This window comes from Piliocolobus tephrosceles, chromosome 19, assembly GCF_002776525.5.
Source record: "Piliocolobus tephrosceles isolate RC106 chromosome 19, ASM277652v3, whole genome shotgun sequence".
Lineage (NCBI taxonomy): Eukaryota > Metazoa > Chordata > Mammalia > Primates > Cercopithecidae > Piliocolobus > Piliocolobus tephrosceles.
The window spans coordinates 54,837,292-54,862,957 of NC_045452.1; the positions used below are offsets into that span (position 1 = coordinate 54,837,292).

The 25,666-nt window shown below is 35.3% G+C and overlaps 1 long non-coding RNA gene across 1 annotated transcript in view; it reads right to left on the reverse strand.

Moving 5' to 3' along the window:
- Positions 1-4,349: 4,349 nt before the first annotated feature.
- The window catches only part of LOC111524132, a 147,348-nt gene continuing 126,031 nt past the window's right edge, over positions 4,350-25,666 (reverse strand). Inside the window, exon 3 of the long non-coding RNA XR_002725701.1 lies at positions 4,350-6,290. This is a non-coding gene — a long non-coding RNA (uncharacterized LOC111524132). The remainder of the gene's footprint in view (positions 6,291-25,666) is intronic.

Sequence of the window (25,666 nt, forward strand, 5' to 3'; positions counted from 1 at the left end):
TGCACCCACCCAAATCTCGTCTTAAACTATAATCCCCATAATCCCCACAGGTCAAGGGTAGGACCAGGTAATTGATCATGGAGCAGTTTCCCCCATGCTGTTTTCATGATGGTGAGTGAGTTTCAGGAGATCTAATGGTTTTATAAGTGTCTGGCATTGCCCCTGCTTGCACTCATTCTCTCTCCTGCTGCCCTGTGAAGGGATGCCTTCCGCCGTAATTGTAAGTTTCCTGAGGCTTCCCCAGCCATGCGGAACTGTGAGTCAATTAAGCATCTTTTCTTTATAAATTACCCAGTCTCAGGCATTTCTTCACAGCAATGTGAGAATGGACTAATACATATACTTTGTTTTGTTTTAACTCATGTTTATTCCCTTTGGATTTCCTCATATATATATTTATGTATCTTTTTCTCTTTCACTGTTCAGATTTCTACCTTTCTGACAATTCAGCCTTTAGATGACTGTCCATGATTCTGAAGTATGTATATGGCATTGCAGTGTACATATCAGAGTTATATTTTTGTTCATCATCATACAGATCGATACACACAAATCTTCATTTATTTTGGATTTTTTCTCAACTCTCTGTTTTCATTATGTATCAAATATGATAAGAGAATTATCTTCTTTGTTAAGTTAATCAGTTTGGGTTGTTGTAAACCATAGATTGAATGATTTGTAAACAACAAGAATTTACTTTCCACAGGTCTAGAGAGTGAAAATCTAAATCACAGTGCCAAATAATGGAGCTCTGATGAGGACTCGCTTTTTGGTTTTCAAATGTCTGCCTTTTTATTAGTTACTCTCAAAGCAGAAAGCAAATAAGAGAGCTCTCTGGGATTCCTTCTATAAGGACACCTATGTTGTATAAGATGGTTCAGCCCTCATGATCTAATTACCTCTGAAAGCCCTCCCTCCTAATACATCATATTGGGAGTTAAGATTTCAACATATGACTTGTGGAGGATACAAATATTCAGCCCATAACAAGTTGCAATAACTAAATAGTGTGGAAAACATTATGCATTACATATGAACATCCCTTTACTCTATAATTTTACTTCCTCTTCCAGTTCACTCTATAATATGCTAACTCAAAATAAATCTATGTCATAATAAAATTCTTTATATTTCATCAGAAACACTTTAGTGTGCCTGGAAACTAATACAGTTTTTAAACATCTATTTGCTTTTTAGAGTATATATATTCTAAGACTAAGAAACCTTCATCCAAAAAATATTTCAATATAATTTTCAAGAAATGTTTTATTCTCAAATATTAACTTACAGACTTTTAACTGGGCTCAACAATTCTATCTTTTTCACTGATTCTTGTAATGTATGAGCTATGTCCTTTTTGTTTTGATAGGCAGTTTCATGAGAGTGTTGATAGATAGATACCATACATATATAGAGTAATATTGAATTTCACATCAAAAATATTTTTTACTATTTATTTATACTGCTGTTGCTTCCTTAAAATATTTCTCAAATGTTTAAATTCACTCTACAACTATTTTCAGGATCATTACTAAAGTTTAGCTTTGTTGTAATGCATAAAATACATTTTTCAGTAGTTTTGGATATAAAAACATTCAGGAAAAGCCACTAAGAAATTAGACAACCACCTTTAAACCAGGATTGTATGAAAACTACTATACATGATTTGAATGACATTAGAAAGAACACAGGTTTGGAAATATCCAGAGGTTATTTCTTAAATGAATCAAAACAACAATTTATTCAACTTGAAAGTATACCCAAGGTGTTCCAAAGTATGACATTAATGTGAATTCAACTTTTTACATTCATTAAAAAGTTCATGTGTTCTTTTATCTTTATCTAAAAGCAAAATATAACTCACTAAGGACCTACATGTTTTCTTTTTCAAATTTTGGCTTGCAGTGAATTTCTGCATCATTTCAGGTTGAAATTCTGCTGTTGATGTCGATACAGCCTTTCCCCATGGAAATTAAATCTACATCTTAAATAACTTCAATGTGAAGCATTTGTTTTGTCAAGAAGATTCCTCTTGTGGTTGTATTCCCTTCTTTGCTGGGAAGTGGCATGTAGTTCAGCATCCACACTCAGGCTTCCTGCTGCCATTATAAATGTGTATGAAGCCAACTCCCGTGCAGAAAAATGGCTCTAGGACTGACATATTACAAGTAATATAAGAAGCTAGTGTTCAAGGAACTACCACAACAATGAAATATTTCTTCCTCAGTCACCACTTCTCCAAATAAGAATGAAAAGAAACAGAAACAGATGCAATGTAGCTTAGCAGGGATCAATTCAACTTTAAAATGTACAGTTTTGTAAATAGTATGTTTAACTGTATCTGCATACCTTACAGAAAATTTAATGCAATTTTTTATCATAAAATATAGTTGACAAGAACTTTAACAGAAACTACATAAATATATCTATTCATTCCAGAGCAGAGTCCAGAATAAAAGGGAGAATCAATATTGGGGCAGGGCCAGGATAAAAATAATGGAGCTTCTGGAGCATTAGAATACAGATTATCTCCTGCCTCAGTAAACCCGGGAGGCGGAGCTTGCAGTGAGCTGAGATCTGGCCACTGCACTCCAGCCTGGGCGACAGAGGGAGACTCCGTCTCAAACAAACAAACAAACAAAATACAGATTATCTAGATATGTCTAAGTTTACATCGGCACTTGTTTACCATGTCACAGATCTTGCCATGGTTGCTTTCTTGTTTTCTGCTCAGAATAAGAAAAGAGATAGGCCACAGTGGCTTAAGCCTACAGTCGCAGCACTTTGGGAGGATGAAGCCAGCAGATGGCTTGAGCTCAGGAGTGAAAGACCAGCCTAGGCAACATGACGAAACTCCATCTCTACAGGCATGGTGGCGCATGTCTGTAGTTTCGGGTACTCGGAAGGCTGGGGCAGGAGAATTGCTTGAGCCTGGGATGTCGAGGCTGCAGTGAGCCATAATCACACCACTGCACTCCAGCCTGGGTGACAAAGTAGGACTCTGTCTCAGAAACAGAAAGAAAGAAACGAAAACAGATACTATTTTAAAAAATGCATTGAAAGCTGTGAGCTGTGTGTGCTAGTTTACAGAATGCTCTTTACATCTTGACCAATGCCATCATTAAATCAATAATGATCTAACAATATGTAATATTTCAGATGTTATTCTTTGGAATAATGTAGTTGTGCATGGAGGCAGGAATTTGAAGCTCAGAATTTAGAAAACTAAAATTCTTTTTTATTTTTTTCCCAAAAATGTGCCATGAGACAGAGTGCTTATTCTTCATAAATACCTAAAAGAGAATAGAATGTTGATCCATGTTTTAACTTTATATATATAGTTTGTGTGACAAGTTAGCTGAAGGTATTTTAATTAATTTATCTATTTATTTGGCTGTTGTTTCAAACAAAATGTATTAAGTAAGCGCATGACCAAACACAGCATAAAGCAACTCTTACCTTTCCTTTCTCTAAAAAGAGACCCAAAATGCACACACACACACAAACACACACAGACACACACACACACACCCCAGTAGGCTTAAAATGTCTATCATTGACTACTATTACTTTTATTTTACTGAAATTACACTAGGTTATTGGAAAAAGAAGAATGAGAGCTGTGTATATTGAAATATTTGACAGATCTAGTACTCTCCTTAGAATCTCCAGATGTCTTCTGGTCTTAGCCTTGGAAAGGTAAACAGTAAGTGAAGGAAAAACTAGGCACTAATAATGTATAATTGAAGAAAAGCCTTTTAATTACTGTTTTCCATTTTATGCCCACATTATTTCATTAAAATGTCATTTTAACCAAGTTCAAAAAAAGTCAAAGAACAATTGCTTGACAAATATGAATGAGCTTGCTTTGATCAGAGAGGTTACATAAATGAAAGAATGCTATACAATTTGCAGTTAATGTTTCCTTTTCATATTTTGAATATTTAATTATGTAAATTCTATATTTTTGTGTATGACAATTACTTTGGTTATTACTTAGGCAAATGATTGAATAAATTTTAATAAAAACATTTTGTAACCTTTAGTAGGGTTAACAATAATTTTGAAGATGGTATTTATAACAGCCTAGTTAATTTCATGTAAACATGTTTCTTTTTGTAATGCATGAAACTTTGCACATTTATTTCCAGTTAATTTCAGCTAATATTTTCAGGATGTGGTATCAATTCCAGAAATTAGTACATTATATTTTATTTATACATTGTTTATAAGATTATCTTGACAAGCAAAGTTAGAAAAAATGTTATGTGTTAATTTATGTAACGGGTTTTGTTAGATTTTGAAACGTTTTATCTGGATGCAAGAAAATACAAATTGTGAGACATAACAAATGGAAATGGAATCCTTTATTAGTTTTTATTTTTATGCAAGCTGCAGAGCTTATTGACAATAAGCCTTTGAAACTTTCTGTCTAAAAATATTAAAATTCAAGACTTTCCTAGAACTCAGTGGATAACCAAATTTGATCACTATAAACTTGAGAAACACTGTCACCTGTAGCAGTAAAAGAAACATACTGTGCTTTATGTTTAAGCAAATATATTGTTTTCAATCAAAAACTTAAATTTATAAAAAAAGTGTCTAATTAAAATTCTGCAACTAAAAATAAAAATTAACAAGTATCACATACCCAAGTCTACCCATTCCAGTAATATCACACTTGTCAGAACAGCTTTGTATTTGACTACCATTTGGGTATGTGTTCACTGCAATCTGTCATCATGTATTTGATTTTTATATGACGAAGCAAGTGACTTAAATGAGAACACAGTAGGAAGTGTGCCTCTGCAAGTTATTACGTTTTTAAAAATGGCACTGATCTCTCCTATTATATCTGGAAGGCAATATTGCTCTTATGAAGTCTCTTGGCTGTGGTTTAAAGAACTTTTTCAGTCTTTTCCTTGACCTTTCGTATGACAATTATTATTCATTCACATTGTAAGGAGCTAGAGTGAGTCTCCTGCCAGTTACTATGTATGTACATCTAAATTATGAATTCAGGAAGTAAAGTTTTATTGTGCATATATGGACTCATTGGATCCACTGTGAAATGAATTTGTGTTTAAACTAAATGTATTAGCTGATTTTCATATGTACCTACTCTTGAAGGGAGGCTATGGTAAAAGTTGACTTTCCTTCAATTCACAACACTATACAAAAAATGTCGATGTTCCCTTTTCCATATGTACCTATGGCTATAGATTCTTTGAGTAGAGGAAGAAAATTATCTTTACAGTATATATTTGCTCTGGCATCAGGTCATTTCTCTGAAAAACACAGCTTCTGCTTTAATCGTTGGACTCTCAGTCTGAAAGTTGGCTCAGGTTTGGAAAGTAGATGAGTGATTGAAATTTCCACTGGAGTGGCTAATATTGACCTTCTGCTTCTCCACATTAGCTGCTTTCTGAATATATATGTACATGTACAAAAATCCTTATTGGCAACCTTTCTATAGTTTCCCTAAAAACTGTGATGATAGCTTATCCATTGTCTTAGATTTCTACATAATAGAGTTCCTTTATTGTTGAGTTGCTGATAACTGGCATGGAAATTATGTTGGTCCTTATCTCTCTGTACTGATTACATGCTACAATCTTTCCTTTGCTCCTCTAGAATTGTATATCATCTTCAACATTTGTTTCATAACAGCATTATTTGCTAATCCTTCTTGGCCTATAGGCAACAGCCACTAGTTAAGCCTGTAAAAAGTGCAATCTTTATAAACTTAGTGAAACTAATGTTATTGGGAATCGTGAAGTGCACAGTCACTCCAGCTTGTCCAGTGCCTCAGCCTTTATATTGGTTCTACAACACTCTATCAGGGCAGGTCTGGAAACTTGACACTATGTAATGTGATCCGTAGTGCTTCTAAGAGCCATGCCTAAGGCATACTGGGACTGATGTCAGATGCTCTTGAAATCCACTGAGTTTGGTGTTCCTTTTAAACCCTAATACTTCATATCATCAAAGTCTCTCTCATCCAGCTTTATACTCTGGTCTAGTAATTGCAAGATGTGGCCACCAGGACTGCTTTTTCTGTTTCCTTTTGGCACATATTAACCAGGTCTGGTGACTCCAACCATGAATGATCTCTTTTCTCATGTATAAGGTCCAGAAGTTCTAAAGCCCACGGAAATGAACTTAACCATATCTTCTGGTTAAGTTGCCAAGAGGGAATGTGGGAGAAGATCTCATGGAGGGAAGTTTTCTTCTGCAAAATATCTGCCTCAGGGGAGTCCAGTGGAAATTCTCCAGGGGTCTGTTACAGTCTAAAAAAGAGAAGTGAACCACTTTTTTAGGCTTAGAGGGCTCGAGGAGATCTGGTTCTTTAATGTTCCTGAATCACTTATCTCAGGAACCAGGACAGTCTCTGGGTCCTGTCCTTTCTCTTTATGACCCTGATTTTGACTTGCTGAGAAAACAGTTCAATTTGAAATTCTGCTCCTCTTATAATCAGACCTTGGGCCAGATCATCAGCATCAATTACATTCCACTTCCAGGAAATTACGGTCTCTTTAAATAATTCCATGGATGTATTGTAACTTTCCTACCACGCATTCAATTAACAATTGGCTGATTTGAGTCTATCATTTTCTCTGTTAAAGGCATTAGTGATTATAGCAACAACCAATAAATTCCATCGCCCTTGTATTAGGTTAGTGCAGAAGCAATCGCGATTTTTGCCATTAAAAGTAATTTACTTTTTTTTGCCAATATGTTTAATGGCAACAAATAAACTATATAGAGGCCTGAAATGTCCAGCATAATTTGACTCTGCATTAGTTTTCTTACTTATATCCTACTGTTCTCTCTCTTGCTTCTCTTTTGAAGCCATAATGGAAAGATATGACCTCAGCCCTGAAACTTTGCACTTTCTTTTTTACATACTTTCAACATTCTTGCCCTAGAACACAACATTACTATTGTTTTTCTTTTTTGTTTTTTGATTAAATATTATCTTCTTAGTAAATATTCTCTTATAACCCTACTTAATATTAAACTCTGCAACTTCTGGAAACCTTTTCTCCTTCCCTGCCTTAGTTCTGAAGTATTTCAAAACTTAAAAGTAGTTAGAATATTTACTTGGTTTAATATTTGTCCATTATCACTAAAAATAGAAATTCTAAGAACAATTGCATATTTGCCTCACTGCTAGAATCAGAGTCCAGAGCAATGCTGACACATAGGAAGCACCAAGTCACTATTTGTTGAATAAATGACAGAATGAGTGAAAGGAATAAGAGATGATAAAGAACTTTGTATTTTAGCACAAATTATGATCCAGTAATTATACAATTATTAGTGGATTCTCTGATAAATATCTGAGTGATTTAAATAGCATAAATCACTAATGAAATCACTCAGATATTTATCAGTGAATCCATTAAGTGAAACTACTTGTGTCTGAATAATGCCACACCATTATCAATAACAAGGAGTGCAATGCATACATGAAAATCAACAAATACAGAGCAAGTAAACTTTGGACTTTATGTTTTAGATACGTTTTATTATGGATTATATTGTTATTTACTTTGAGTCTCTATGCAATCAAAATTTTGAAAAATAGTTATGCTAGGAAAAACTTGCTTATTATAACATGGGCAATGTAAGATCACTTTGGAATGATTTAATTTAATTGGTTTATGGGTTAAAAGTTATCAGGTTAGGTTAAATGTGTATAGAAAGCATATTTATGCATGCTTAAGTACATAATCAGTTGTTCTGATAAATTGTCAAAGAGTGAAGTTTCTCACATATCACTCTTACCTGAATAATTTTTAAGGTGGCATCTTTCTTTAGGAGCTTAAGAAGGAACTATTTTTGTTTCAGCTGAAAATATTCTATTTGATGAATTAAATAAGGTTTTCACATAAAATTGTATGCATTGCAAGCCAGTTATTTTTCAAATTTATTTCTTTCAAAAAAAAAAACCCACAATGCATCAGTAGAAATCTGTGATTTTTCTCCATCATTTAAATATAAAGGGAGCACTGGAATGTGTTAAATGCATAGAGTTGAAGCATGATCTATAGATTTATAGGAAAATCTGCAGATAATACCATCTCAATATGATGTTACCTCATCCTTGTCTTCATTTAAAAACATATTTCATATTTTAAAGAAAAGCAGCATATTCTAACTTGTAATGGAGTGACAACTTTATATTTCGTATAAAATATTGTTCCAATCAATACCACCGGCAAAAATTTACGTATTAATTGATCTTCTTTTCCAGAATACTCTTCCCACAGAAAGTAGTGCATAAGCTTCTAACTGATATAAGAGGAAAAAGAAATATAATATCAAAACTTAATTCCACAAAATATCCTTTTTCATCCATAACAAACAAAGACAAACTCAGAGTGATTTGAAAAGATTAGCAAATATATACTTAGGAAGAATTCTGGTATATTTATTTCAATTATTTTGTTTTCGGTATGGTCTCTGATCCAACAGGATCCCAGGATCTCCTTCATTATCACACTCCTATCTGCCTATTTTTTTTCCCAGACTTTCAGCTAAAGCAACATAAGCATCTCAGAAAGTATAAGGTAAGTTGCCTCAAAAATAGTTATTATGTAATCTAATTTTAAATGAAGAGAAATTCAATCAGATGCTAAATTTATTTTCAATTGTTACAACTGGGACCTACTCCGTTGGTAAGAGTCGAGGATTTTGAGGCATGTTGTCAGGCTGTACCATGTAGTGTGATGTAGGAAGTTAACCTGAATGAAGATAGGATGATATTCAAATGTGAGAGAAAACCTAGAGTTTATACCAAACTGACTTTTCTCTAACACTCTCAACTTCACATTAAAATTCTGACATTTTTAAGCCTCTTTTAGAAGTGACTTTATATATCTGTTTGCATATGCAGTGGAACAACCAAAGTTGATCCATTTCTTAAGAAAGGCATCACAGAGAAAAATATTATAAATTCTGATATTCTAGTATCCACAAAATGAAAAACACAGACCTTATGCTACTTTTACTTGCTTTATTTTTGAAATAGCTTCACATTAGACTTCAATAATGTGCACCTGCACACACATACACACACATTCACACACACGCACACACACACAGACCCAAAACTTTTATAAATTTTGAGTAAAATTATAACACATTGAATTGTGAACATTCAGGATAAAAATAGCATTATAAAATTAGCCGAAATATATAAAAATGTTACTACCACAGGTAATTATTTCTGATACTTAAGGAATTAACTTTTTTATGTGCACCAAAAATTCAGAACTGTACTTCTAGAACACTGGAATTGGTTCTCTTTTTCATGATACTAAAGGAAGACTGTGGAAAAATCTACTCTTCTTGACAATGAAATGCATATTTGGTCCTCAGCCCAGCATGGTGGCTTATGCCTGTAATCTGACCACATTGGGAGGCTGAGATGGGCAGATTGCTTGAGCCCAGGAATTGGAGGCCAGCCTGGGAAACATGGGAAAATCCATCTCTACAGAAAAATAGAAAAGTCAGCTGGTCATAGTGTTGCACACATGTAGTCCCAGCTACTTGAGGTGCCAAGGCAGAAGAATTGCTTCAGTTTGGGAGGTTGAGGCGGCAGTGTGCTGTGTTCACACTGCTGCACTCCAGTCTGGGTGACAAAGTGAAACCCTACCTCAAAAAAAAAGAAAAAAAAATATATGTAATTTCTGATAACAACAACATAAGGGTAAGGAGCCAGAACTGTATAGGGCTAGAGTTTATATATATATATAATCTTATTGAATAGAAAAGAGAATTAGTGAATTAGTGTCCATCTTTATTTTGCTGTTTAATCAATTAAAGCAGATGCCAAATTTATTTTCAACTCTTACTACTAGGACCTACTCTATTGGTAAGAGTTGAGGATCTTGAGGCTTATTGTCAGGCTCTACCAGTCCAAAGTCTGGAAGGCTCGGATTAAGGAAGAGTCAATATGATTAGGCAAGAAGAACTCTCTGTTACCCAGTGGAGGGTCAGCTTTTTACTTTATTCAAGCATTCAACTGATTGGATGAGGCACAGCCACATTAGGGAGTGCAATCTGCTTCACTCAGTCTATCAATTTAAATGTCAGTCTCATCCAAACACCCTCACAGAAACACCTAGAATAATGTTTCACAAAGTGTCTGTGCACTCCATAGTCCAGTCAAGTTGACACAAGAAATTATCCATCACAATATCCTTCTGATTTCCTTTACTGTATATATTTCAGAAGTTGCGTTTGTGATTACCATGGGGATTGCACTAAACATTACATTTATAAGTTTCAATAACATAAAAAATCTCTAACTCTACACAGTTCTGTCTCCTTATCCTTTATGTTGTTATCAGAAATTACATGTTAATACTTTTGCTCAATAATATATATTTATAGTTACTTTTATATATTTAGTTTGAAAATTATGTAGGACATAAAAAAGTGGAGTAACCAAACAAAAATTTTATAATACTGGTTTTTATGTTTGCCGATATAATTACCTTTACTGGAGATTTTTGTTTCTTCAAATGACTTCAAGTTACTGTCAATGGTTCTTTCATCTGAACTTCATATTAACTCCCTTTAATATTTCTTATAGTGCAGGTCTAGTAGTTATAAACCTTTTTGTCTTTTGTTTATCTGATAAAGATCTTTCTCATTTACTTAATTTTTTTTCTTTAAGTACTTTAAATATGCCCTACTACTTCTTCTACTCCCATAGTTTCTGAAGAGAAACTGTTCGTTCTATTGAGATTCCCTTGTAAAGGGTGAGTCACTTCTTTATTGCTCTTTTCAAGGTTTTTCTTTCATCTTTGTCATTCAATGGAGGGATTATAATAAGTCTCAGTATGTGTCTATGTGAGTTCTTTCCTACTTGGAGTTTATTGAATTTCTTAGATTCGTAAGTTTATGTCTTTCAACAAATTTTGGAGGTTTTTGTCATTGTTTCTTTAAATATTCTTTCTTTTTTTCTCTTGATTTACTTTCAGGAACTCTGGTAATGTGTGTTTCATTCTACTAGATAGTGTTTCACAGTTCCTTAGGTTCTGTTCAATTTTATTCTTTTTTTTCTGCTCTCAAAATTCAAATGTTTTTATATTCAATCAACCGAAGATTAATTTGAAGATTTGTGTTTGATCAAATCTGCTTTTGCAGCCCTCTAATAAAATTTTATTTAAGTAATTATATTTTATTACCAGAATTTTTGTTTTGTTCCTTTTTGTGATTTCTATGTCTTTGATATAGTCATTGTGTTTATACCACACTTCCCTTATTTCTTTTAGTCCTTTGACTATGCTTTATATAACTCTTTGAACACATTTTAAAGTTATTGTAATATATTTCCTATAGTTAAAATGCATTTTCACCTCCAAAATTTATGTTGAAACCACCACCAAGGTGACATTATTGGCAGATGTGACCATTTAAAGTTGATTGAGTCTAGAGGTTCTGCCCTTATAAAAGGGAGTAGGGACCTTTACAACAAGTGTGAAGGGAGTTGACGGGGAGGAGTTTATTCTTCTTTATTCTTCTTTTGCCCTTCCATCTTCTGCCATGTGAAGACACAGTGCTCTTCCCATCCATGGATGCAGCATTCAAGGTGCAATCTTGGAAGCTGAGACTGAACACGCACCAAACAAGAATCCTGCCAGAGCCTTCGTATTGGACATCCCAGCTGCCAGATTGTGATAAATAAATTTCTGTTTTTCATAAATTATCCAGTGTCAGGTATTTTGACATAGCAGTATAAAATTGACTAAGAAAAAATTGATACCAGAGAAGTGAGGTGCTTCTATAACAAATACCTAAAAGTATTAAAGCAGCTTTTGAACTGGGTAATAAGTAGAGCTTAGAAAAGTTTTGAAGTGAATTCTTGAGAAGCTTGTTTTGCCATAAATGGAAAATGAAGGGTGATTCTGATGAGGGCACAGAAAAGAGAAAACTTCACATAGAGACTGAATCATTCTTAGATATTGTTTAAGTAGTTGTAAATAGAATCTTGTGGGAAATATGGACAGTAAAGGCCATTCTGATGTGATCTTATATGGAAATGAAGAATATATCATTAGAAGCTGGATGAAAGACCATCCTTGTTACAAAATGGCAAAGTACTTTGCTGAATTATATCCATATCCTAGGACTTTGTGGGAAGCAGAACTTAGGGACAGTGAACTAGGATATTGACCAGAAGAAATCTCTAAACTGCAAAGTATTTAGAACGCTGTTTGGCTTCTCTTAACTGCTTATAGTAAAATTTGAGAAGAGAGAAATGATTTAAAGACAACCTTTGTAATGAAAAGGAATGCTTAACATATATATTTGGAAAATTCTCAGCCAGGCTATGTAAAGAATATAAAAGCATGTTTCGGAGGGAAAAGAAAGGGGGTGCCAAGTGCCTGTTTGGTGAGGAGATTAATGTGGATAGAAGGAAGCTATTTGCTACTTATCAAGACATTAGGAGAATGATCTGAACACATCTTGAAGATCTTTAAGGATACTCTTCTTATCACATCCATGGCCATCTCGAATCTCTGCTCCCCACATTCCTACACAGTGCTCCTTAACTATCCTAGCTATGTCTCAAGTAGGCCCAAGTGAGTCAAGAGCTGCACCTCTAGAAGGTAGAGCCATTAACATTGGCAGAGTTCATATCGTGCTAATTTTGCAGGAATGCAGAGTACAGGAGCTGTGGAGGCAGGCTGCCTCAACGTACATTTCAAAGTATGCCTCAGAGAGCCTTGAGGTTCAGGAATAGACTTGCTACAGGGGCAGAGCCACTGCAGCAAGTGTCCACTAAGCCTATATCTCGTAGAGTCTTGGTGGATGGGATGTCCCCAGTATCCAGTGACTATGGAGCCACTGGCATGCAATGCCACTCATAAAGAGCCACAGGCACCCAACTCCAGCACACAAGAGCTGCACTGTGGGCTATGCCTAACAAAGTCATGAAGGTTGTATGCTTTTGGACCTTGGAGACTCAATTCGTAGCCCAGTGTGTTGAGGAGGTAAGCCATGGAGTCAAACATTACTCACAAACCTAAGATTTAATTTTGATTGCCCTGTTGGGTTTTTGGCTTACTTGAGATCTATTGTCCCTTTCTTCTTTTCTGGTTTTCTATTTTATAATGGGAAAATCTATCCTATGCCTGTTCCACCATTGAATTTTACAGGCACATAATTTATTTTCACAGGCTTCTCAGTTGTAGAGGGAATTTGCCTCAAGATAAATCTTATAAAATCTTATAAAATAAGTCTTATCAATATCTGATTTACATGAGATTCTATATTTTAGACTTTTATGTTGGTACAAAAATGAGTTAACATTTGGGATGAAAAGAATGTATTTTTTATTTGAGAAGGACCTGAATTTGGGGGGCCTAGGGACAGAGCGCTATGGTTTGAATGTTTTTGTCACTTCCAAAATTAGTGTTGAAAGATAATCCTCCATCCAACAGTATTGGGAGGTATGGCCTTGAGAGGTGACTGAGTCGAGAGAGCTCCACCTTCATGAACGGGATTAGGTGCCCTTATGTTTTATTTTTATTGTTATTTATTTATTTTTTGAAACGGAGTCTCACTCTGTTGTCAGGCAGGAGCGCAGCGATGCCATCTCGGCTCACTGCAACCTCCACCTCCTGGATTCAAGCGATTCTCCTCCCTTAGCCTCCCAAGTAGCTGGGACTACAGGTGCCCACCATCACGCCCAGCTAATTTTTGTGAGATGGGGTTTCACCTTGTTGGTCAGGCTGGTCTCGATCTCTTGACCTCGTGATCCGCCTGCCTCAGCCTCCCCAAGTGCTGGGATTACAGGTGTGAGCCATTGCACCCAGCCCTAGGTGCCCTTATATAATGAGGGAATTCAGTCTTCTGTCTTCTGCCACATGAAGACACAGCATTCCTCTCCTTTAGAAGATGAAGCATTACAGGTGCCATCTTGGAAGCAAGAACGGGACCCTCATCAGATAATTAACCAGCCCATGACTTGATCTTAGACTTCCTAGCCTCCATAACTTTGAAAAATACATTTCTAGAGTTTATAAATTACACAGTCTCAGGTATTCTGTTACAGCAGCACAAAATGGACCAAGACAATCTCTGTCTATTTAATCTAATGTCTGTTTAATCTCTGTCTATTTAATCTAATGCTCGTGTTGATTTACTTTGTTCCATTAAATGACACATAGTTGTGTGTTTCTTTGTATTCCCTGTGGTTATTTGTTGAAAACAGCACATTTGAATATTAAAATGTGGTAACTCTAGAAATCAGGTTCTTTGCTTTTCCCAGGGTGTGTTTTTTGTTTGTTTTTATTTTGAAGGCTTTCATAAACTATTTGTCTAGTAACTTTTCCGATCTGTTTTGCAGAGATTGTATTCATTGCTGTGTGTTGGTTACTGAAGCCTTTGTTCTGTAGCTGTATTCATGTAGTGTTTCAATATACATTTCTTTGAACACTAGGAGCTAGAAAACAAACTAACAAAACTTGTGTCTCTTACTTTTTGCCAGTGGATTTCATGCTGCAGCTCTCCTTCGACACTTTTCGCCAGATTTGCACTGAGTCTAGAGACTGGCCAAATGTGAGAGCCCCTGATCTTTGCAAAACCTTTTGATCATGCACCTTGTCCTCATCATGTGTATAGCTTTCTAAGGTCCCCCATCTACACAGGTGACTTTGAACACCCTCATTTCCCAAAGAATTGTCTAGCAGGTTTTCCTCTCTGGTTTTAGGAATTCTGTTGTATGTGTATCTCAGCCATGATTTTTTGCCCCAGATATCTGTGGTTTGTTATTCACCAGTGTTTTAAAAAAATGCCTATTACTTTTCTGGCCGTTAGTGAGTCCAGTGAAACAGAGAGGAGCACATTTTCTTAGTCCTTCAGCTTGTTTCCAGGTAGGTAAGAACAGATTTACATGATAATTTATGAATAAGGCATGCTTTTTTTTTTTTTTTTTTCTGAATCCAAGGACCACGATGGCACCCTAGCAACATGGACAATTGTTTTCAGGACTAGGACTGCCACCAAACTGGGGAAGAGATGTGACAAGAGCAAGTAACAATGCCACAGATCCTCTCTCTCATTTTAAAGTTGGCTTTTTGTTGATTCAGGGTTCACTTGGTTGCTGTAAATCTTTGGCTGTTTTTCAGAGTTCTGACAAAGTTGGTTCTGACGGTTTTTCATTGTTTTTTAAATGTTTTAGTTGTGAGAAAAGGAGCTTAGAGCTGCCTATTCCACCATCTTTCTTTCTTTCTTTCTTTCTTTCTTTTTTTTTTTTTTTTGAAATCACTTCTGTGCCTGTCATATTTTTTCCTCACTTAGAAATATTTCAAAATGCTACACAGGGGGAAAAAAGCAATCTCTCTTCAAAATCTCTGCTTTTCAGATGTTCAACAGGCCTGGGAATACGTGTGACCTTCACTGTGACAGGAATAAGTCTGTCTTTCTAAGAAAATTGTTCGGTTTCTCTACATTTCCATGTTGGTACATAGTTCCCATATGTAAGGTACAGGCAGAATTCACAAAAAGTCATTGCATTTGTCACAAAAATGTTATTTTGCTATTGAAAACATTGGAATTAGGGAAATATCATAATTGTACTGTTTTAAATATATTATATTAAATACAAACCATCCTCTAAGAAAAAAAAAAGGGACAGAAAAAAACTTTAAATTTAAAGTTACTGATTATTTTTAAAGAATTGGGGGCTCAGATAAAGCCTAATTGACGTTGTTGGTTTAAAACATTTATTTTTAAAGAAAGAGGAAAGCCTAATGTGAGAGAAATGTTTTTTGAGACTATACGGTCTAGTGAACTCTAATGTTTTAATGTACATGCAAGATTATTTACTGAAAACAATTCATCTTTTAAATCTTATATTTAAGACTCTAATGAATATCTTTGTAAATGGTGAACGATTTAGGCATATTATTTTAATCATCTTAATATGTGATTATGTCTGGCTATCTTTAATTTTTCTTTTAGAGTTTTTTTTTTTTTCCTTAGACATGGTCTCACTTTGTTGCCCAGTCTGGAGTGCAGTAGTGTCATCATGGCTAACTGCAGCCTTGACCTGCCAGGTGCAAACAATTCTCCCACCTCAGCCTCCCAAGTAGCTGGGACTAAAGGTACATGCCATCACACCCAGCTAATTTTTGCATTTTTTGTGGAGACGGGATCTTGCTATGTTGAACAGGCTGATCTTAAACCCCTGGGCTCAAGCAATCTTCCTGCTTGGGCCTCTTAAAGTGTTGGGATTACAGGCGTGAGCCACTACACCTAGCCTTATCTTTAATTTTATAGGAGGCAATAAAATGAGTAGGGAAATGGATGACACCATTCTTTCTTTATTTCTTTTTTTTCTTAGACAGAGTCTCACTCTGTCACCCAGGCTGGAGTGCAGTGGCACAATCTCGGCGCACTGCAAGCTCTGCCTCCAGGGTTCACGCCATTCTCCTGCCTCAGCCTCCCGAGTAGCTGGGACTACAGGCTCCTGCCACCATGCCCAGCTAATTTTTTGTATTTTTAGTAGAGATGGGGTTTCACCATGTTAGCCAGGATGGTCTAGATCTCCTGACCTTGTGATCCACCCACCTCGGCCTCACAGAGTGCTGGGATTACAGGTGTGAGCCACCACGCCCGGCCCAACGGATGATACCATTCTTATTGTTAAATGTAATTTTTCTTTTATTTCTTTCTCTAATTAACAACCAGAACTTCATAAATTTATTATCAGCCACTTTGTTAGAAAAATAATATTTGTATTTGCTCTTTCCTAATTAGGTAAATAGATAACAAGGAAGATAGAGAATAATCTTTAAATTAAAATTCTATAAGTTGACTGCATTTGAGGGTTTATGTATTTGGCATAATTGAAATATTATGTGAATACCCTAATGAGGCAGGTTCTTTCTCCACTAACGATAGTCCCAGGGAGCTATTTAGGAATCTTGGGAACTTAGGTTCCAATTATCAGGCTCAGTTGGACCGTTTAGTTTTAGTTTTCTGAAGCATGGTTTAGTTAAATTGTTTCTTGAGGGTCTGATACATTTTAAAAAATGTCTTATAACTTTCTATAGTGTCAAAAATATCTTTAGAGAGAATCTTAAACACAAAAATTACCTAAAATATGGTAAACTGGTTTTGCATTTTCAAATTATGATATCCTCCTCAAAGTCTTTTATTTTCTTTGTTTTCTTTTTGAGAGAACTGGTTACCATTTTGAGCATAATCATATTTTATATTTAAATCAAATTTCAGAATTTGATTATTTTTAAATGAATAATCCTAATAGTCCTAAAAAGCACTCTCAGTCCATTTTTCTCCATACATTAACGATCCTGAGGATTTCCTTGAACCTATTACAAAATGTCACAATTTTTTTTTTTCCTAGAGCTTAGAAGATTTCCATTGCCTTATTAAAATGTGCTCTATGGTATTTATAAAATGATGCATCACAATAAATGAATGTTTGGCAGATGAATCACTAAATGAAGAGAAATATAGAGTAGGAATATAGTATAGAAGAGGAATGTAGAGTAAGACAGTGAGGATTTGAATCTAACCTCTGCCATTTACAAGTCTTATGACTTGTTATTTAGCCAATTTATATCTCAGTTTTGTCAACTACAAATATGAGTATTGATATGGTTTGGCTGTGTCCCCACCCAAATCATATCTTAATTTGTAGCTCCCATAATTCCCACTTGTGGGAGGGACCCAGTGGGAGGTAATTCAGTCATGGGGGGTGGGTTTTTCCTCATGCTGTTCTCATGATAGTGAATAAGTATCACAAGATATTATGATTTTATAAAGGGGAGTGTGCTCTCTTTGCCTTCCACCATCTAAGACGTGACTTAGCTCCTCATTCGCGTTTCACCATGATTATGAGGCCTCCCCAGCCATGTGAAACTGTGAGTCAATTATACCTCTTTCCTTTATAAATTACCCAGTCTTGGGTATGTCTTTATTAGCAGTGTGAGAACGGACTTATATACCAGTAGGCAACACATCCATGTAACCAACTGCAAATATACCCCCTTACATCTATACAAATAAAAAAAATTCTGTGGTTGAAAACCCCAATAGGAAAAAGATCATAAAAGTCTGAAAGGATTACACTGTTGAAAATTCCATTACTGTTACAGAAAAAGCCTTGAAAGTAATCAAGCCTGAAACAATAAATTCCTGCTAGAGAAAACTGTGTTCACATGTTGTGCATGACTTTGCAGAATTTATAAAAAGCCAATCAAGGAAATAATGAAAAATGTGAATATGGCAAAAATAATGGGGTTTGGTGAATAATTTCATGATATGGATCATGTAGAAATAAAAGATCTAATAGTTACTACACCAGAGGAATTAACCGAAGATGACTTGATGGAGATGAGCACTTCTGAACCACTGCCAGATAATGAGAAAGAAGACATAGAAACAGCCAGAAAATCAATGGATCTTAGGGAATTTGGCAGTAGAGTTCCAATTACTCAAGATTGCTTTTGACTCCTTCCATGAAATGGTAGGCACTGAAACTAAAGAAAATGATAGAAGGATTAGTATCATATAGGAATATTTTCAGGAAAAAAAAAAGCAAAAAGTCAAGCAAAAATCACAACATATTTCCATAAAGTTAACACCCAGTGTGCCTGCCTACTCTGCCTCTCCTTCCACCTCCTCCACCTCTTCTCTCTGCCCTAAGAAAGCCAGATTTAGGCCTCCTCTTCCTCTTTTTCCTCAACCTACTTAACATGAAGAGGATGAAGACCTTTATTTTGATCCACTTTGACCTAATGACCAGTAAATATATTTTCTCTTTCTTATGTTTTCTTAATAACATTTTCATTTCTCTAGCTTACTTTATTGTAAAAACACAGTATATGTTAATATAACATACAAAATATGTGTTAATTTATTGTTTGTGCTATCAGTAAGCATTTCAGTTAACAGTAGATTTTAGTAGTTAAATTTTTTGGGAATGAAAAGTTATACACGGATTTTTGACTGTGCAGGGGGGCTGTGCCACAACCTCCTTGCATTGCTCAAGAGTCAAATACACACACACACACACACATAGTTCTCTTTTTCCCATTATGTGAATGATTTTCATATTTATTATCATGTGTGTTTGCCTGTATTAAAATGTTGTATATCATTGAAAACATTACACATATATTTAAACTATGAGAAAATAACAGAGTTTTAAAAGTATTATATAAAACGTTATAGACATTTACATCTAAATCTAAAAATTTTGAGAGTAAATTATGTTGTACCTACTCTGTGAAATATCAGTATTATGAAAGTATTGAGAAAGATTTGAAATAGAAAAGAGGATATTTAAGATAATTTACAGATAATATCAGATAATATGTGGGTTGAAAACTACATTCCACATCTTATGTTCTTTTAAATATATATATGATTTTAAGATAATGAAAAAGGATTAATATCTAAAAGGATTAATATCTCAGTAACTACACATGTGCAAAATGTCAATATATATTTCTTAGACAGTTTGGTCTGCTATTCCTGACGTCAAAGATGGTGGAGGAGGGGCTAGGAGATAGATTAACTTGAATTACAGAAGGTTGTCAGAATGTTTAAGTGATGTTTAAAAGAGAGATTTCCAAAAGTATTACAACTTTTATTAAATATGTCTAGGATTCGACTATATTAATTTGCTAGGGGGATCACAGAGTACCACAGATTGAGTGGCTTAAACAGTAGAAATGTATTTTGTCACAGTTATGTAAGTTGAAAGTTTGAAGTCATGTCAGCAGAGTTGTTTTCTCCTGGGGACCTCTGTCCTTGACTTGTAGATGTTGATCTTTGTTTATATCCTCACCTTGTCATCCCTCCATTTGTGTCTTTGTCCTAATCGCCTCTTCTCACATAGAAAACACAGTCATAATAGATTAGGGCTCACATATACAACCTCATTTTATTTTTTTAATTTGTTCTTTATCTTTAATTTTTTATGGGTAAATAGTGGGCGCATACCTTTATAGGGTATGTGAGAAATTTTGAAACAGGCATGAACTGTATAATAATCACATAAGGATAAATGTGATATCCATTCCCTCAAGCTTTTATTCTTTCTTTATGTTAAACCAATCCAATTATACTTTTACAGTTTGAGGTCTTAGATATAAGTCCTTATCCATTTTAATTTGATTTTTGTATATGGCAAGAGATAGGGGTCCAGTTTCATTCTTCTCCATATAGATATTCTGTTTTCTCAGCACCATTTATTCTTCAATGTCCTTTCCACAATATAGGTTCTTGGCACCATTGTCAAAAATGTGTTAGCTGTAGATTTATGGATTTGTTTCTTGATATTCTGTTCTACTGGTATATATATATCTGTTTTTTATGTGAGTACCATGTTGTTTTGGTTACTACAGGTTTGTAAAATAACTTGAAGTTAGGTAATTTGTTTCCAGTTTTGTTATCTTTGCTGATGATAACTTTGGCTATTCTAGGTCTTCTTTTGTTCAATATGAATCTTAAGACCTTTTTTCTACTTATATGAAGAATGTTATTAGTCTTCAGATAGGAATTGCTTTGAATCTGTAGATTGCTTAGGGTAGTGATATGGTTTGCTGTGTCCCTACCCAAATCTCATCTTGAATTATAACTCCCACAATTCCCACGTGTTGTGGGAGGAACCTGGTGGGGGGTGATTGATTTATGGGGATAGTCCTTCCTGCACTGTTCTAATGATGATGAATGAGTCTCATGAGATCTGATGGTTTTAAAAATGGGAGTTTCCCAGCACAAGAGCTCTCTTTGCCTACAGCCATCCATGTAAGATGTTACTTGCTCTTCCTTTCCTTCTGCCATGATTGTGAGGCCTCCCCAGCCATGTGGAATTACAAGTCCATTAAACCTCTTTTTCTTCCCACCCTCAAGTATGTCTTTATCAGCAGCATGAAAATAGGCTAATACAAGTAGTATGACCTTTTTAAAAATGTTGATTCTTCCAATCCATGTACATGAAATATATTTACATTATTGTGAGTCCTCTTTAATTTCTTTCATAAATGTTTTATTGTTTTCATTGTAGATATCTTTCACTTTGGGTAATTCCTAGGTATTTTATTTGTACTTATTAAAAATTGGATTATTTTCTTGATTTCTTTTTCAGTTTGTTGCTGGCATATATAAATTCTACAGATTTTATATGTTAATTTTGTGTCCTGAAACATTATTGAACTTGTTTATGAGTTTTAATAGTTTTTTATATTTTTGGTGGAGCTGTTATGTTTTTCCAAAGGTAAGACCATGTCTATTGCAATGAAAGATAATTTGATTTCTTTCTTTCCAGTTTGGATGCCCTTTATATCTTTCTCTTGTCTGATTGCTCTAGCTAGTATGTCCAGTACTATGGTGAATAATTGTGGTGATAGTGGGCATCCTTGCCATGTTCCAGATCTTAGAGGAGAGGGTTAATTTTTTTTCATTCAGTGTGATATCAAATGAGAGCCTGTATCATATGGCTTTTATTGTGTGGAAGTATACTGGCGTATGGTTGCTCACATAAACCTCTAATGAGCCTTTAAATTTCTTTGGTATAAATTGTAATGTTTGCTTTTTCATCTCTGATTTTGTTTATTTAGATCTTCTCTTTTTTATTCTCAGTTTGGCTAATATTTTGTCAATTTTGTTTATCTTTCAAAAAGCAACGTTTTGTTTCATTGATCTTTTGTGTTATTTTCTTAATTTCAATTTTATTTATTTTTTCTGATCTTTATTTTTCTTCTATTAATTTTGCATTTGGTTTGATCTTGCTTTTCTAGCTCTTTGAGGTAAATTGTTAGATTGTTTATTTGAAGATTTTCTACTTTTTGATGTAGACACTTATAGCTATAAACCTTCCTCTTAGTACTGCTTTTGCAGCATCCCGTAGGTTTTGGTATGTTGTGTTTCCACTATCATTTGTTTCAAGAATTAAAATAATTATTCTTAATGGGTCATTCAGGAGCATATTGCCTAATTTTCATATGTTTGTATAGTTTCCCAAATCTTTTCTATTATTGATTTATAGTTTTATACCATTGTGGTAAGAGAAGATAATTGATATATTTTCAATTTTTTAAATATTTTAAGACTTGCTGTGGTGCTTAATATATGGTCTATATGAAAATAATCCATGTGGTGAGGGGAAGAATGTGTATTCTGCAGACATTGAATGAAATGTTCTATAAATATTGATTATGTTAATTTAGTATATAGCAGAGATGAAGTTAAATGTTTCTTTGTGGGTATTCTGACTGAATGATCTGTCTGATGCTAAAAGAAGAGTGTTAAAATCTCCAGTTATTATTGTATTTGGGTCTATCTCTTCCTTTAGCTCTAATAATATTTGCTTTATGTATCTGTGTGCTCCAGTGTTGGATGCATAAATGTTTAAAACTGGTATATCCTGTTGTTGAATTGAATAATTTGTATTATGCAATAACCTTTGTTTCTTTTTTAAATATTTTGTCTTGAAATTGCCTTTGTTTGACAAAAGTATGGCTACTCCTGTTCCTTTCTGGTTTCCATTTGCATGGAAAATCTTTTTCCATCCCTTTATTTTCACTCCATATGTGTCTTTATAGGTGAAGTGTACTTCTTGTAGGTAACAGATCGTTGGGTCTTTCTTTATTTATCTATTCAGCCACTCTATGTCTTTTAATTTGAGAGTGTAGTCTGTTTACATTCTATGCTATTATTGATAAATAAGGACTTACACCTGTCATTTTGTTATTTGTTTTCCTGTCTGCTATTTCTTCTTTCCCTTCTTTCTGTTTTCCTTTTAGTGAAGGTCATTTTCTCTGGTTGTGTGTTTTAATTTCTTGCTTTTGAATTTTTTAATCTGTTGTGTTTTTTTATTTGAATTTACCATGAGTCACTGAAATACTATCTTATTGCCAATTATTTTAAGCTGATAACAACTTACCATTCATTGTATATACAACAAACAAACACACATGCAAAAAGACACTAGTAAAATTTCTACACTGTAACTCTTCCCCCGACTTTTTAATTTTTTGTTATTTCTCTTTATTTCTTATTTTACTACATCTTGAAAAGTTGTTGTAGTTATTGTTTTGTATTGGTTCATCATTTAGACTTTCTACTTAAGACAAGAGTAGTTTACATACCACCATTACAGTGTTACGCTATTCTATGTTTTTCTGTATGCTTACTATACCAGTGAGTTTTGTACCTTCGGATGATTTCCCCTTGCTCATTAACATCCTTTTCTTTCAGATTGAATAACTCCCTTTAACATTTCTAGTGGTACAGGTCTCGCGTTGATGAAATCTCTCAGCTGTGGTTTGTCTAGGAAGGTCTTTATTTCTTCTTCATGCTTGAAGGATACTTTCTCCAGATATACTATTCTAGGGTAAAGGTATTGTTCCTTCAGCATTTTAATTATGTCATGCCATTCTCTCCTGGCCTGTAAGGTTTCCATTGAAAAGTCTGCTGTCAGGCATATTGGAATTCTATGCATGCTATTTGTTTCTTTCCTCTTACTGCTTTGAGGATCCTTTTTAAATCCTTGAGCTTTAGGAGTTTGATTATTAAAGGTCTTAAGATAGTCTTTTGGGGATTAAATTTGCTTGATGTTCTATAACTTTCTTATACCTCAATATTGATACGTTTCTCTAGGTTTGGGATGTTCTCTGTTACTCTCTCTTTGAAAATACTTTCTATGCCTACCTCTCTGTTTACCTCCTCTTTAAGGCCAATAACTCATAGGTTTGCCTTTTTGAAGCTATTTTCTAGATCTTGTAATTACTTCATTCATTTTTATTCTTTCTTACTTTGTCTTCTCTGTGTATTTTCAAATAGCTTGTCTTCAAGTTCATTTCTTCTTTCTTCTGCTTAATTGATTCTGCTTTTGGGAGACTCTGATGCACTTTTTAGTATGTCAGTCAAATTTTTTAACTCTAGAACGTCTTCTTGATTTTTAAAAATTATTTCAATCTCTTTGTTAAATTTATCTGATGGATTATGATTTGCTTGTTTGTGTTATCTTGACTTTCCTTAAGTTTCCTCAAAACAGATATGCTGAATTCTCTGTCTGAAAGGTCATACTTCTCTGTCTCTCCAGGAATAGTCTCTGGTGCTTTATTTGGTTTATTAGGTGAGGTTATGTTTTCCTGGATGGTTGTGATGCTTGTAGATGTTCATCAGTATCTGGGCATTGAACAGATCGATATTAATTGTAGTCTTTACTGTCTGGGCCTGATTTCTACCCAAACTTCTTAGGAAGGCTTTCCAGATATTTGAGACAACTTGGGTTTTGTAATCTATGTTTTGGTTCACTGCAGCCATTTTTGCATTAGGGAGAACCCCTACCCCAGTAATGCTGTGGCAATTTAGAGTTGTAGAGGAGCTGCCTTGGTGGTCCTGGATAAGATCCAGACAAATCTGTAGATTATCCTGCACTGACTTTTGTTGCCTTCCCTTAATTTCTCCCAAACAAACAGAACTTCTCTCTCTCTCTCTCTCTCTCTCTCTTTCTGTGCTGAACTGCCTAGAGATTGGGGCAAGGTGATGCAAGCACCCCTATAGCCACCACCACTGGGACTGCACTGAGTCAGACCTAAAACAAGCATGGCACTGGATGTCACCTAAGGCCTGCAGTAACCACTGCCTGGCTGCCAACTACATTCATTCAATGCCCTAGGGCTCTGTAATTGGCAGATAGCAAAGCCAGCAAGGCTTGTGTCCTTCCTTTAAGGGCAGCAAGTTCTCCCATCCCCAGGTGGGTTCAGAGATGCAGTCTGGGAACCAGGGTCTGGAGTCAAAAAACTTACAAATCTACTGGGTGCTGTGTTCCACTGTGGCTGAGCTGGCACTTAAGCGAGAAGACAAAGTCCTTCCAACTCTTCCTTCCCCTTTTCACAAGCAGAGGCATTTCTTCTTGTAGCCACTACCATGCCAGGTCTGTTGTGAGTATTGCCTGGGTACCCCCAATGTTCAATCAAGGACCAAAGACTCCTCGGTTAGCATGTGGTGAATGCTGTGAGGCATGAGACTCTCACTACAGGTCAGCGGGCTCCCTTTTGGCCCAGGGCAAGTCCAGAAATGTTGCTAACAAGCCAAGGCCTGGAGTCAGGAACTCAAGAATCTGCTTTAGTGCTCTACTGCACTGTGGCTGAGCTGCTACCTAAGGTACCTGACAAAGTCCACTTTACTCTTCTCTCTGCTTTTCTCAAGCAGGTTGAGTCTCTCCCTTTACCCACCACAGGTGAGAATGTGCTAGGTCACGCCTGAAACCAGCACATCTCTGAATCTCACCCAAGGCCCATGGCAAGTGCTGCCTGGCTATCACTGTTGACTATTTAGGGTCCAGGGGCCTCTTTAGGCAGCAGGGGCTGAATCCTGTCAGGACTGGGTCCTCTTTAAGAAGGTGGTTTTGCATGTGGCCCAAGCTGTTTCTAGAAATGTCCATGAGCTGGGGTCTAAAATGGAGGCCTGCTGGATGCCCTGTTTTATTGTGGCTGAGCTAGTATCCAAGTTGCAAGACGAAGTCCTCTTTACTTTTCCCTGTCCTGTCTCAAGCCAAAAGTAGTGTCTCCCAGAGCTATGAGCTGCATTGCCTGAGGTTGGGGAGAGTTGCCATAAGCATTCCTTTGGCTGCCCCAGGTCACAGGCCCCACAAATC